This window comes from Fukomys damarensis, unplaced genomic scaffold (genome assembly GCF_012274545.1).
Source record: "Fukomys damarensis isolate Sample0158 unplaced genomic scaffold, DMR_v1.0_HiC HiC_scaffold_24, whole genome shotgun sequence".
In the NCBI taxonomy this organism is placed as follows: Eukaryota; Metazoa; Chordata; class Mammalia; order Rodentia; family Bathyergidae; genus Fukomys; species Fukomys damarensis.
The window spans coordinates 25904903-25920054 of NW_022900936.1; positions in this window are offsets into that span (position 1 = coordinate 25904903).

Here is a 15152-nt window from a genome sequence, read left to right on the forward strand (position 1 = left end):
TATATATATATATATATATATGATATGTATATATATATAGACTTGTTACATGAAGATGTTAAAATTGGTTTTTAAAGGTGATGTAAATAGTGATTTCCTTAATGAAAAATACATATTTTGTATTGTTCTAATGCAACAGAAAAGCCTTTTAATCTCTTTGGTTCCTGTATATTCCATGTATAAGTGTAAATATAATCGGACAGGTTTAAAAATTGTGCATGTATGTATACAGTTGCAAGTCTGGACAAATGTATAGAATAAACCTTTTATTTAAGTTGTGATTATCTGCTGCATGAAAAGTGCATGGGGGACCCTGTGCATCTGTGCATTTGGCAAAATTGTCTTAACAAGTCAGATCTGATGTTCATCCCAACATGACAGTATTCCATTTCTGGACATGACTTCTGTGGCTTAAGCTTTGTGAAAGAATGTGCTTTGAATCCAAGGGTCTTAATTTTTTTAATCTAATCAACCACTTTTCAACATAAAGTGTTCACACAAGTACTTTAATGTATTTTTAAATCCCACTGGCAACATGACATAATATACCAGGAGTATTCCTGTATTAGCAAATACTGGAATACAGGCTCATTACCATTCATGGTAAGAATTCTGAGGTTTACACAACCAGTTTTGATGCAATCTGTTCAGTAATATAATTTGTCATTTTTGTTAGAAATTTAATTTCATGTGTTGTCATGAAACTGTACATACTGCAGTGTGAATTTTTTTGTTTTTTAATCTTTTAGTGTTTACTTCCTGCAGTGAATTTGAATAAATGAGAAAAAAATGCATTGTCTCTGATTTGAAATGAGTGTTATTTTGTGGGCTTTCTCTTGTTTTTTGATTTTTCCATAAACATAAAAGTCCTAGTTTATGAAAATGGCAATAGTATTTTAAAGATGTTTTGCTCTTCTCAGGAAATAAAAGAGAAAAAAGTGGCTAGCATGTTGGTGCATTTAGAAATAGGATAATTAAAAGCATAGCCCAAAGGATAATTAGACTAGAGTTTCCATTCCATCACTTAGTGTGCAATTGAGTAATCTTGATATTATAACTGGAAAAGAATTTGTACAATGTTGAAAAAATTGATCATATATATAAATATATATATATATAATTTTATTAGAGAACTTGTTCAATTTTTAATGAATATTTAAACAAGAAAAAATTAATCATTTTCTAAAAATGAATGTATGTGTGCCTGAACACACATAGGCATGTGGAAATATGTACTACATATATATAGTTAACAAGCAGTTGAAATATACATAATAAGTAAGGGGATCCAACTTAGGGAATAAAAAGCCTGAATACCTCTGTGGTCTGATGACCTAGGAGTTTATATTTTTGTAGACATACTGATGGTAATTTAGGAGGAATTTTTCTAAAGATGAGTTCCACTTCCTAAAACAAAGGTCTGTAGTAATCCATGCAGGTTCTCTTAACAGAACCATGTCTAAAAAACATGCAAGTAGCCTTGGGGGATAGCTCACTTATAGAGCACTTACCTAGCATGCACTAAATTATGACCTGTTTGGCTACAGAAAATAGGTCTTAAATATTCATCATTAAGCCTACAATTTTTTGTTTGTTTGTTTGTTTATCTCAGAAAATTTAAGGATAAATACTACCTCACCTTGCAAGGATTGGTACCAGAAACTGTTTACATTTAGCAGTAATAACCCCAGTTCTCTAAGCAGTAGTTGGCTCAGTAATCACAAAATTTTCAAGATGTCATCCTCATAGGTAAGTTTAAGAACTCTGCTTTAAAAACTAAAGTTTATGTGCTTTTGAGTTGGTAGCAGAATAATTGTAAATGAAATTGAAATCCCAAAAATTCTAGTAAATGGTCTTTTTGCTTTTTTATTGACATAATGAACAAGACAATCAATCTATTGTCCCTTTTATGCTGTTACCAAATGTCATTGGCATGTGCGCCAAAATTAAAGGGCCTTTGCATGGAGCTACAACTGTTCATTTTTTTAAGCAGGCTCTACTAACTTTCTCAGACTGGGTTTAAACTTGTGATCCTTCTACCTTAGCCTCCCAGAATGCTGGGAGTACAGGTGTGTACCTCTTTGTTCAGGTGTTTTGCTCATTTTTGCTGATTGATTTCTGAAATCACATGTAGTAAAGGAGATGACCTAATATTTTACAAGTGTCAGAACATGTATTTTGGGAAAGGTACATGAACCTACAGACTCAAGCCACAGTATGGGTACATTGCCTGAGAGTATATTTTTCTTTAGCCAGTTAAAATTCAAGGATAACAGAGCTATGATTTTATAATTAGAAAACTATTTCTCTAAAGATTAAAACATTGCCTCTGATGGCCTTTGTAGGAACGCTTTCCATAAGCAAACTGAAGTTCTTGTAGAAGTTTAGCACCCCATGGCTTACTACATTTGTAGTGTGTTCTACCTTCCATTTTGTCTCTTACCTGGTCATATGAGTCTTATTATGTTTTTGTTTTATATTCACAGCAACACCTTTGAGTGTGCGGAGGTGTTTAAGTCAATCTTCGAATAATTAGAAGATGACTTTCCCCTTTGTAACTTTGTAAACACCAAAATTGTGCTGATAGCTCCAACTATTTTCTCAAGTTCTACACTGTTTTCCCCCTTCAGTTACTATACTTTGGTGGGAGGAGCATATAATGCATTAAAAAAAGCATTTAGAGTGCTGTGATTTAAATATCAGTAACAATAAGGCCCAGTCCAGTCATCAGAAGACTAAAGGGACCGGTGTTAGGAATGCTGTAGCAAACACTAATCAATAAGCTGTAGATGTCTACCTATGGCCTTTCTGTCCCTTTTTCCTAACAGTTCTATTTCTAATAAAAATTTTGCTGCTCAAGACCACGCCTTTGGATTTTCCATCTACTCTGATAACATGTCCAATTCCACGTCAGCATATTCAGTGCTTCTTTATTATTTGCTATTTTTTCTTTTCATTATCCTGAATTGAACCCAGGGTCTTGTACATGCTAGGGAAGTACTCTACCACTGAGCTACACCTCAGTATTTTTTAAGAGTTATGATGGTTTTTAGGACCATTTGCTCTTTTCTTGCTTTTCTAAAGGTAGTTAGCAACAATGTAGAAAATTTCTTCTCTTCCTCCCCACTCCAGAAACATACTTGTGTTGTTATCTCCTAAGTGGAGTCTAAAATGAAGACTTGCTAAAATCTACAGAGAATCTGACAGGCAAGTATAATAGTTTGGAACTTAATGGGCCCATAATTTGCCCTTATACACACTTTCAACGCCATAATCAAATCCATTAACATTTCTCCTTTCTTTGTTCTAAGCTAATAAAAACAATAATCTTTCCAACATGAAGAAGATGGTAGGAATCCTTCATATCCTTTAGGAATTGATTACAACAGAATTATTTGTGCCCTTACTACAAAGCCAGGCCAACTTGCCAAAGAGTAGACAGTACTAATCCACTCTAGAAATGGCTGTTTGAGAAAAACAGATATTCAAGCATAAATTCTGACCTACTTTACATAGTATTATGCTGGAAAATATATAACACAAACATTACAATCTCTAGAAATAAAAGATCTCTTGCTCTGAGAACTAGTAGTCCTGAGTCAGAAACAAAGTTAAGCCCTACTACTACTCCTTTTACACTAAGCAAGCCATTGAAACATGACCTCTGCTTTTCACAATCCAGTATCTTCCAGTCCTCTTCATAAATGCTAATTCCTTATCTCATAAAAGGTTCTTTTACAATAAGTCTGGGATCTGCCATTAACAACTCCCACTTCCTTCTATATACATCTTTTGCAATACTAACCATTTCTGTCTTCAAACAACTCCAACTTTATTCCACAATACTCCTGATTATCAAACTGTACTAAGTATCCATTGTTTTCTACCACTTTGGATCACCTTGCTAATCTGTTAATATCTGAATTTCACCTTATCTCAATCATGAATTCAGTATGCCATATATTCTTTTTCCTCAGTTTTTCCTCTTCCCAGATGTGGAAATCCATTTACTTCTAAAAACATCGGTGCTCAGCAGACACACTTACGGCAGCCATGATTGTGTGTTCACTGAAGATTTCCTTAATTTGTAGCTTCCAGCCCATCTCATGTCTTCACTGAGAACTTTGCCATGCCTCCTCTCTGTCACTGCTCCAGTATCAACTTGATCTGCCTTCCTACCATCTCTCCCCTTTGAATTTATAGCCACTCTTGCCAAAGTAAGAATTCCAAATTTCAAATCTGTCAAGCCCACCTAAAATTCTCCATTGACTTTATTACACACTGAAATATCTTTAAGGTCTAGGAGACTATTAGGATATGTAATGATTCTTGTGAAAAATGGTAGGAAGTGGTCAATGTACCTGAAATAGTAGAACTAGAAATCCGCTGTGTTGGCCAAAACAAAAACCAATAAGATTACTGGTGTCTAGTATGAATCCAAGTGATTAATTACATGTTCTCCAAGATCTTCTGGCCCTTCCTGCATTTTCACATTTTCAAATCACCCTCACACCTTCTAACATTCTTATTCCTAAACATGCAAATAAGAACCTTTGTTAACTTGTTCCTGAGCATAGCTGCCTTTTTGGCATTACTGCCTACAGTCACACAACATCCTCTCCTTTCTTTGCATTCCTGTCTCCATTCTTAACCTAACAAACTTCTATTCACCTTCAAAACAGAACAAATATCATCTTCTCTACGAAGTCTCCATAGCTCACATTGTAGACCAGAATGTGTTGTTCAACTCTCCAAAATGCCAGAATGCAAGAATGCCAATTTGGTGGAAGCCTTGTGAACCTCCTTTACTGCACTCATTAGAATGGTCGACTGTACGCTTTATATTCCCCCTAAAGGCAAGAAGTATGTATGGTTTTCTAATTGCCTTACACTCAGTATCTCTTACATTCATAGCAGTTACTCAAGTGAATGCCTAACCTGAAAATGAAGGAAACTGTGATGTTTTTTCTTAAACAAAAAGTGAAAGGCTGAATCTGGAAAGGAAGTGACGTAATTTATAAGGTAGAGACCCATCCATTTCCCAGCATTACTAAGCCTCTGTAGACACAACTAGCTTAGGGCTTCTGATCTTCTAATCTAAGGTGGTTTCTCTTTTGCCTTCTCAAAACTGTAGAAATTCATATTTCCACAATGAAATTGAGAAGCTGGTTCTTAAGGATGGGATCTTTGGAAATTTTGCTGTCAAAGAGCTAGTTACCTGCTACATCACATCTTGCTACACACACACACACACACACACACACAGCTTCCAGAAAGCTGTCAACTCTTTCAAATACCGTGTTGAGACAGATCTGACTAGCATTAGAATTTGAGACCTCCTTACAGTTACCTCTTGAGTATGACTTGTTCCATAGAGCTACATTCTCTTGAGCTTTTAAGAGTCAAACACATCGATAATATACTGTACTCTCCTGATGAGTATGGTACAACACTTAATGCTAAGCCCCTCACCAGCATAGAAGCTAAATTAACACTGGGCTGTTTCAAATCCACGGGCAGTAAATCTGGGTCCCTGTGGGTATGGAAATGCCAGAAACCAGTGCCATATATTAATTAGTTGACTTGCATCATTCACAGAGGACTTTGAAGGTAGCAACTTATCTATTATGGCCAAATTAGCATGATTTTTGTGACTCTGTAGGTTTTAATAAAGGCTCATTAAATTGGTGTGAAAGCAGAAGTTCAACTCTTATCTGTGGAGTTGAAGCTTGTAGACGTAATTTCCTTTTATTCTAATATTATAAAATTAATATAATAAATATTTTTTAGCTACTGTGTTTTATCTTCTCAGGGAAAATAAAGTTATTTCCTACCCCTATAAAGATATATTTAGAAAGAGGACAGAGAAGTTTATAGTGTTCCTAGCTTTGGTAAGGATGAAGGGACCCTCCCTAAATTGTTGCTTTCCTAATCCGCTCTTTTCTTGCTGAGACAACCAAAAAGTTTTCTAATCTTAACTGTATAATCATACTCTTTGATTCTCACATCAAAGATAATGACTTTATTGTGAGTATGCACACTTAAAATCATTTGTATCATATCTTTACCTTTAGGCAAGGGTGTAGACTTGTACTATGAAATCATTGACTACGTGATAACAGAAGCTTCTGGGCTAGGGTTTAGATCTGTAATATGTCCGCAAAGATTCATGTTGAGTTTTGTGCCCTCTCTGGCATTTTTGCAATTTGGTGGAAGCTTTAACAAATGAGCCTAGTGGAACGTCTAAAGATTATTAAAACTTTGCCCTTCTAAGGGATATTAGGAACTTGGCTCCTTCACTTTTTTCTTCCCAGCCATGAGGTAAGCAGTTTGCTCTGTCACACTCTTCCACTATCACATGCCACCACAGGCCCAAATTAACAGAGCCAACTGGTCATGTACTGGCACCTCTAAAACTGTAAATCAAACCCTTTCTCTTTATACATTGGGTATCCCAGGTATTAGTCATAGTGTTGGCCAACTGATGGTATAAGTCACTTCCTGCCCTCTACTGTGTTACCTTTCTGTCACTGTGACAAAATAACTGAGTTAAATCAACCTAAAAGAGGAAAGTTTTAATCTGGGTCATTATTTCCGAAGTCTGAGTCTATCATTGGCTGAGTTATTCTTAGAACTATGGTGAGGCAGAAAATCCGTGATAGGAAAGTGTGGCAGAAAATCAGTGGTAGGAAAATGTGGCAGAAGAGTCTACTCACATGGTAGCTAAGCAGTAAAGAAAAGTGTGCTTTTATAAAAAGCCCCTTTCTCCAAACCCATTGAGCTATGAATTCATAAATAAATTAACTTAGTGATGAAGTAATGCCTAACATATGAATACTGCTACACTGTGAACCAAGCCTTTAGCACATGAGCTTTTGGGAGGCATTTGAGAGACAAATAATATTATTAAATAATAATGGCAATAAGAGCAATTGACTAATAATAGCAATAATACATCCCCCAAACCAAACAGCAACCTACTAACACCAATAAAACATCTTGCATATTTACACAGATGGAATCAGTGATTAGCAAAAGTGACATCTTAATTTGCTCTCAAGGCTTATCTCATCCCCTGGGCAAGATTTCTGAGCCAGTGCTCCCGAGCTGGGAAAACAGAGAGTGTCTTGCTTCTCTCCGAGTGATACTCCAACTTTATTAAAGGGGGCTAGGTAGAGGGATTGGCTTCTTGTCCTCAGCTTCTCCAGTAGGGAGTCTCTGCCCTTCGAATGAGCTGGAGTAAAAACAATGAGCTCCATCTCCTCTTGGCCTGCCATACCTAGAGTAGACGCTCAGAGTGGAAGTTGATTAGAGGAAGAGAGCCCTTGACTTTCAGTGGCACTCACCTGGAATTTAGCCTGTGTGTCGTGGAGCTTCATGGGGAAGAAAGGTGCTGAAGGCCTGCCCATTAAAGGAGACACTGTGGCCCTGCCCTTAATAGAGCCAGGGAGAAGGTCTCATCTTCGCCACAGCCCACTTGAATGCAGTGCCATTATACTAATCTACATATTAATCTATTCAGGAGGAGGAAGAGGAGCCAGCTATGCATCTAATGCCCCTGGCTATTATTCCTCTTACTATAATTTTAATACATTCTCAAATGTTTCTTTGCTTGTTCTATACACTTACAAAAACATTAAGAATTTTATTTTCTTTCCACAGTTATTCCATAAGTGGACCTATCCTACTTATCCTATGTCTGATAACCAAATAACCTGCTTAAGCAACATTGGGATTTGGCATTTCTATCCACATGATGACATATTACTGACCTTGAGGGTTAAATCACACCCTGCTTTTAAAGAATATTTTTCCTCCATTCTATTAATCATAAGTTACCTAAATTTTCTGTCTCTTCCCCCAATAATTTCAAGTTCATGACTTTCTATGCCCATCAAAAGTTCCACAATTGAATGCACCAAATCAACTTTCAAAGCAATAACCTGCCATCTCCTATATGTTTATTTTGTAGCAATATCAGTGGCTGGTTGATATTTAGCAGAATAAAAATATCCTCTAGTCAGTTTTTTAAGGCTTACAGAAAAACTAAGCATTAAGAACAAGTGTCCCCCCAGCCGCCACCATCTCCCAGTTTCCCTTATATAATTAAAATCTTGATTAGCGTGGGACATTTATTAGAATTGATGAAACAATATTAATCTGTTATTAGCTAAAGCCTACAGTTTACAGCGGAGTATACCCTGTCTTATATATATTTCATGAATGTGCACTATGTACCCATTATGTAAGCATACGGAAGTGCCTGACTTCCCTGAAGTCCCCCTTGCCCCCCGCCACTCATCCTTATCACAAGTTCCTACCATGCCTTGGTCACAGCTCTGGCTCCACAGTTTTTCCTTCTCCAGACTATCCCCGAGTTCTAGGTCTTTTCAGAACCTTCTCCTAAGTGTTTCATCCTCTTTTTCTCAACACCTACCCTAGGGGAAAAGGGAGAAGATAAGGGAATATCTTTCTATGACTGTGGCAATGAGAAACAAGATAGCATGATTTATTACATATGAGAGGATTACACAAAGTGCTGCTCACACATTCTTTTTTCTAAAAAATGTTTAGAAATTCTATTTGCCCCCCCCAAAAAAGTATGGGGAATTCAGAAAATACATAAGGAAAATAATAGAAAATGACCTATAATTCTACCACCAAGACATACATACTATTAGTGACTTCTATTACTACAAAATATTGTTATAGCTTCCTTCGAATCTAGTAATTACATATTTGTGTTCAATATTGTCAAGAGTATGCTCTATTTATACTGTATATTTTCCAAAAATGGCCACACAATATTTCTCATATCAGAACCTTGCCTCTTCATAAGAGGCAGGATCTTATTTCTCCTTCCACACATAAATAACCAGACTTTGTGACTGCTTTAATGATAGAATGTGGAAAAATTAACTTTGCATGTCTTCTCATGCTGTGCCATTAAGAAGTAATGTGGTTTAGGCTTAGGCTTGGCTCTCATTCTTATAAGGCTGGCCTTTGGAATACAGCCACCATGTCGTGAGGTCATACTGAAAGCCTGTGTGTATGTATTCTGAGCAGTAGCATCAGAACTGGACCTATGAGCAAGCAAGCGCTCTGATGATTCTAGCCTTTAAGCTGTTCTTGATGATCCCAAGTTCAACAGAAAGAGGTGTCCCTGCTAAGTTCTCCTGAAATTATAATTTCATGAGCAAAACAAATACTATCAATACTTCACTTAAATATTGTCTGAACATTTTCTCACATTTCTAAATATTTTGTGTCAATACAGTGAAATGTCATTCATATATAGTCTATTTTGTTGCATATTTAATTTCTTACCATCACTATACTAAAAATATCTTTGAACACATATTTTGAATTTTGACATTTCTGATTATTTCTATAGAATAGATTCTTAGAAGTCAAATTTAAAAGATTTCTATACCTTATATTATTAATGTTATATTAATTATTTGGTGGCTCCCAAGAATAAACTTCTCTTAAATATTATTGTTTTTATTTTTAAAAAGGATCTAAGATCCATAATTTAAACAACCAACTCATGAAATTTAGGAAAACAGTCTTTTTCCAAAGTCAGAAACTCTCTTTCTCTTAATTTCTGAGTCAATTTTTGTTGAAGTTTTTATGAGAATAATTCTATCACAGTTTGTATCTCTCATCTTTAATTTCCTCTGGATTGCTTGTAACCCAGAAATTTTTTTAAATATGGTAATGTATTCACCAATGTTAGTAGGCTGAATATGGCCTACATGGATATGCATTTCCCAGTCCTTGGAAGCTGTGACTCTTACATAAGGAAAATATAATTTGTAGATGTAATTACACTTAAAAAAGTTTCAGGTGGGGAGATTACTATGGATAATCCAGACAGGTACCAAGAACAATCATGGTGATGGTATAAAAGAGAGGCACTGGGGAGCTTTGCCATAAACAGAAGAGAAGTTAATGTGTTTATAGAGGCAGAGACTGGAGTTTGGGAGCCAAAGTCTATACACCAGGACCCAAGTAGAAATTGAAGAGATAAGGAACGTTAATACCTAGATTTGGGCTCAGCAGAACTAATTTGGGTTGTCTGGTCTCCAGAAGAGTATGTTATGATTTAAATTTGGATGTTACCCAAGAGCCTTATGTGTTCATAGGCAGGGCTTTTTCTTTTTCTTTTTTTTTTTGGTACGGGGATCGAACTCAGGACCTTACACTTGCAAGTCAGGCGCTGGAACCACTGGGCTAAATCTCTGGCCCTAGGCAGGGTTTTTGTAACATAATTAGATTATGGGGCTTATAGCTGACTTGCTATTAGGAGGAAGGGTCTGATGGGAAGAGGTGTGGATGTGGCCTGAAAGGATTTATCTCTCTGGCTCCTCCCATCACTGTCTTTGCTTCCTGGGTACAATGAGATGAGCAGCTTTCCTCCTCCCAGACCTTTCTACCAGGCTCTTCTGCCTTGAAGTCTGTCAACTATAGACTGAAACCTCTAAAACTTAAGAGCTGAAATAACCCTTTCCTCTTTTACATTGTGGGTATCAGGTATTGGATCTTAGTATGATAAAACAACTAAGACAGATTTTGATATTCAAAGAGTAAGATCATTGCTATGAATATACCTAACCATATGGTTCACAAACCTCTGGGAGTAGTTTATGGGAAGAATTTGCAAAGGTTTGTAGATGCTATCAAAAAAAGTAGCCCTAGAACTCTATAAGCAGAGCTAGATGTGTGATACTGGTCAGAACTCAGAAGACCAGAAATCTCATAGAAATGCAGACTGTATAGACCAGGTGCAGGTTTCATTTGGGATGAAAAAGGCTACTGGCAGTTGGACTCCAGGGCACATGTGTTATGATCTGGCATGAAATGGTCTATATTTTACTCATATCCTGAAACTTTATAGGACACTTAGATTAAAGGCAGCAGACTAATTAACCTGATCCATGAAAGCTGAAATTTCACCATTAGAAATGTGAAGACTCTGCTGCAAGCCTGAAGGAACTGGAGATAAATGTCCAAAGGCAATGGCAAAGACCACAGCTCCTTTAAAGAAGCAAAGGGGAAGATTTCCTTCTTCTTTCTCTTTTTATTATGTTGAGGCTACAAGACTATTTTTTGGTGCCACTCACATCTGGGGTAGGTCTTTCTTTGCAACCTATCTGTAAACCATGTGCACACACACCCAAAACTGTATTCCATGAATTTGCTAGACATTTCTTTGTGCATTCAAATCGACATATCACAATTAACCACCACAGGTACCAAGAGCAATCATGGTGTTGGTATAAAAGAGGCACTGGGGAGCTTTGCCATAAACAGAAGAGAAGTCAATGTGTTTATAGAGGCAGAGATTGGAGTATAGGAATAAGTTTCTCTCTTTTTAAAACCTTAATAAATTTCTGTTATTTCTGTTATTTTGTGGTTGCTTTTATTGTGTTGCTACAGAGCGCTAGAAATCTAGTACGTTTCTTAGTATTACATGGGAAATAAATACAGAGGAGTTCATTTTAATGCTCCAAATTCTGTTCCTCAATAGACTTCAAGTATGGACTCCAGCAAATATGCAAAACACATTGGCAATCTTTGCCCTTTTTATGTGTGAGAAAATATCTTAAGTAGAGAGATACAAGATTTAAGTTAGCAAGTCCTACAGAGAATAGTAAAGATAAGATCCTTTTGCTTCAGGAATTTATATTCTAAATTGGGACACACACACATTTATATAAACAGCAAGTGCAGACTACAGAGCCTTGTGCTTCCTCAAAGTCCTTCTGAAGGTATACACTTTGAAGTAAGTAGGAATTCTGAGCACATAAACATGAAAGTGAAATTTGACTCTTCCCCCTTTGGAAATATAATTGCAGTTATGGAATGGAAAATAACAAGAAGTCACAGGTAATAGAGTCAGTCCCAAAGATCCTAAAGAAATAGGTTAATCTCACTGTGGATCCAAGCATGTCATGAAACATCAGTGTGCACTAGTTCCTTTTTCCTTTCCTTGGTTAAAAGTGTCTCTTTATTGTCACAGTCTAAAAAAAGACAAGACATAACGAATGAATCTGCAGTGATGTTTGAAAAATATGCTCTGACACATTTAGAACATACCCACTGTTCAAAATCTGCCAACTAAGAGAAGCTGATTAGAACCCCTGATGGCCCTTGGGGAGCCTCATCCAGGTGCCTGTTACCTGCTGCTGTCAGCTCTGCCTTGGGCCAGCATGGAGTCTCCAGTTGCCTCTCATTTTTATGTAAACATCAGACTGGGAGGCAGCCCCTGCTGTTGATACAAACATGAAGGGGAAGATGTGCTGGCTAGACAATATGACAAGGACCCTTTCTTTCTCAACCTCAGCATTAGACTATGAAAACACCATCATCTCCTTTATGAAGACTTAGTAATTTTCAAGCATCCCTTTATTTGGAACCAGAGAATATCCACTGTACACCTCTCCCCTGAAGCTCAGAGCCAGGAGAGACTTGAAATGATCACTTCTGTTGGTGTCTGGATTTAAAATTGAAAGGACAATTCTAAGGTTGGCCAAAAGCCCTATATTCCATCACCACATGGAAGATTTTAAATGTGTTTATTTCCCCATTTCCTTCCTGAGTGTGAGAAAAGTCCTGTCAGATTTCATTTAGAATGTATCTTTTTTATCCTACAACACATTCTGAAATAAATCATTAATGCCATTATAAATAATAAAGCATAGAAAAGCTCTGTAGGAATGAAATAAATCAAAAGGAACAAATGATGTAAACCATAGAAAAAATGGCCATGGTCCATGGTATACAGAAATTCTAGTTAGAGGAAAAGAGAGTCATACACACTGTATATTAATTCCTTTAACGAAATGTTTATTCACATCCATTCCATAACATTATTGTGCAAGTTCTAGAAATAACAATGAAGAATAAGGTAGATCTGGTATCTGCTCTTAGAATTCAAAGTCTGATTAATTTACAGGCTAACGGGAGAAAAAAAATACAGTTACCAATTATTCCTCTGATAGGGTGCAGTAGGAAAGCATGTAATCTAAACTGTAATGGCAGTTAGGCTTTGCAAAGGAAATCATGTTTTTCTTGGAACTAAGAGGATGGAAATCAAATAAGCAACAGTTTGGAAGTAAGAGAAAACCTGAAAAGTATCAAAATACTTAAAATAAAACTACAATAGTATCACATTGGCTGAGATATGAGGCTATAAAAGTAAAAAGAGAACTCTTGATATGGATCTTGTAGATAAAATCATGGAAATTATTAAAATGGCAATAGGCAAGTCAGTGGTGTGATCCAATTTACTTTTTTTAAAATATAGCTATGGAGCTTCTGAAGTGAGTGCCTAAGTAATGCTAGTGACATTAAGGGTACACATAAATGGATAATGTAGGGATGTGAGAAGAGATATTTGTCAGCCTTGGTGATTGAGTGGACAAGGGGTTGAAAAGGACAAAGATACATCAAAAATGGTTCCTACTTTTCCAGATAGATCAAGTAGGAGGCAAAGTTAATGAACTCAGTTTTAATAATTGAGTTAGGCTTCAGGGAAGATGTTTAGCAATGAGTGATATTATCAGATCACAGTGCAGTGAAAGCAGAAATAAATGGCAAAAGAAACCACAAAAACTACATATACACCTGGAAATTAACACCCTCCCTAACAAGCAATAGGTCAAAAATAAAATTTAAAAAGAAATTAGACAGTTTCTACAATTGAACAATAGTGCCAATATGTCACACCAGAATTTAAGAAACACAATGAAAGCAGTCCTACAAAGGAAATTGATAGCAGTAAATTTCCAGATCATAAAAGCAGAATGAGCTCAAAGAAACAGCCTAATGTTGAACCTCAAGCTTCTAGAAAAGAAAAGCAAGTTAAACCCAAAGCTCATACAAGGTAGGAAATTATAAAGATCAGAACAAAAATTAATTCATTGAACCTAAGAAAACAGCACAAAGAATCAAATAATAGAAGAGTTGGTGCTTTGAAAGATTACATAAAATAAACCCTTAGCCAATCTTATAAAAAACTAAATAAAAGATTCAAATTCTTACAGTTAGAAATGAAAAGGGTGAAATCACAATGCATCCTGCAGAAATCCAGAAGATCATGGACAGATTCCTAGATACATATGAATTACCAAAGCTGAATCAAGAAGATATAAAAATTCCAAATAAAAAAATGGAACGATATCCCCTGCTCCTGGGTAGGAAGAATCAACATAGTGAAAATGGCCATACTACCACAACTGCTATATACATTCAATGCAATGCCAATTGAAATTCCAACACTATATTTCACAGAACTAGAAAAAAGAATCCAAAAATTCATTTGGAATCACAAGAGACCTAGAATAGCAAAAGCCATCCTAGGCAACAGTCACATGGCACCAGGTGCAACAATTCCCAATTTGAAACTATACTACAAAGCCACTGTGATAAAAACAGCATGGTACTGGCAAAGAAATAGGCCTGAGGATCAGTGGAACAGACTGGAAGGCACAAAAACAAATGCAGATGTACTCAGCTACCTCATCTTCGACAAAGGAGCTCACCATCCTCAGTGGAGGAAAGATAGCCTCTTTAATAAATGGTGTTGGAAAAACTGGATATCAACCTGTCACAGATTAAAATTAGACCCTTATCTTTCGCCATGCACTAAATTAAAATCCAAATGGATTAAAGATCTAAATATTAAAACAGAAACATTAAACTTGCTGGAAAGTAAGTTAGGCAGAACTCTGGAAGACATTGGTATAGGAAAAGACTTTATGAACAAATCCTCAGTAGCACGGGAACTAGCAGAAAGAATCAACAACTGGGATCTCATCTTACTAAAAAGCTTCTGTACTTCAAAAGAAACCATTAGCAGAACTAAGAGACAATCTACAATGTGGGAAAAAATTTTTACCAGCTGTACCTCAGACAAAGGACTATTATCAAGGATATATAAAGAACTCAAAACAATCAGTCCCCCCAAATATAAAGACCCGATCCAAAAATGGGCATCCGAAATGAACAGACATTTCTCATACAAAGAAGTGAAAGCAGCAAGAAAATATATGAAAAAATGTTCCACATCACTGGTCATTCGAGAGATGCAGATGAAAACAACACTGAGATTCCACCTCACCCCACAAAGAATGGCTGCTATCAAG